The 1,038-nt window shown below is 38.7% G+C and overlaps 1 non-coding gene across 1 annotated transcript; it reads right to left on the bottom strand.

The window, feature by feature from the left end:
* Positions 1-389: 389 nt before the first annotated feature.
* On the bottom strand, positions 390-496 carry LOC131230024 (small nucleolar RNA R71). The gene has a single exon (XR_009163752.1). It is a non-coding gene; the product is annotated as a small nucleolar RNA R71 (small nucleolar RNA).
* Positions 497-1,038: the final 542 nt, after the last annotated feature.

Raw genomic sequence — 1,038 nt, 5'->3', positions numbered from 1 at the left:
AGGATGAGAATGAGGTGTATTAAGCACCCCCACCACGTACTTTACAAGATTATTTACAACCAGCGGGGGTGAGTACGCCCTCATGCATGATTTTTCCTGAATATACTAGACATATGGACATCAAGCCAGGGGTTATCCAACTCCTTCCTAAGTTCCATGGGCTTGAATCTGAAGAACTATACTTACATTTGAAAGAGTTTGATAAGATCAGAGCCACTTTATATTTTCAAAATGTGTCTGAGGACACAGTTAGGCTAAGACTCTTTCCTTTTTCCTTAAAAGAGAAGGCTAAGACGTGGTTGCATTCACTGCGTCCTAGATCCATTGGCACATGGAATGATATGCAAAGGGAATTTATAAAGAAATTCTTTCCACATCATAAAACGATTACCCTTAGAAAAGTAATCATGAACTTCACCCAAAAGGAGGATGAAACATTTTACCAATGTTGGGAAAGGTTCAAGGATTTGGTCAGTTCATGGCCACAACACAGCTTTGAAACGTGGCACATTACAAATTTTTTCTGCGATGGACTGACATCTTCCATGCGCCAAATGGTTGAGACAATGTGTAATGGAGAATTCATTAATAAAAATGTTGATGAGGTATGGGTTTACCTCGATAGTCTTGCTGAAAAAACACAATCATGGGACTATTACCCAAAGTCGAACACCACGTCTAGGCTGACTCAATTAAAGGAGAAAGGTGGATTATATCTCTTGAAAGAAGAGGATGATCTTAAGTGTAAAGTGACTATGCTCATAAGGAAAGTTGAGGCCATGGAAGGAAAGAAGGATAAGGTTAATGAAAGTGTTTGCGGCATCTGTGACTGTAACATTCATACAACTGAAAATTGTCCTACAATACCCACCTTTCGAGAAGTGTTGAATGAACAATCCAATGCCGTAAATAATTATCGAAGACCTTTCAATGGACCAACCTCTAATACGTATAATCCTGGTTGGAAAAATCATCCAAACTTTAGTTGGAGAAATGGACAAACTGCTACCCTTCAAAGTTTCTTCAATCAAAATCCAA

Source organism: Magnolia sinica, chromosome 16, assembly GCF_029962835.1.
Source record: "Magnolia sinica isolate HGM2019 chromosome 16, MsV1, whole genome shotgun sequence".
NCBI classification, from domain to species: domain Eukaryota; kingdom Viridiplantae; phylum Streptophyta; class Magnoliopsida; order Magnoliales; family Magnoliaceae; genus Magnolia; species Magnolia sinica.
The sequence above is the reverse complement of the archived record's forward strand: the minus strand, read 5'-3'. Positions and strand labels throughout refer to the sequence as shown.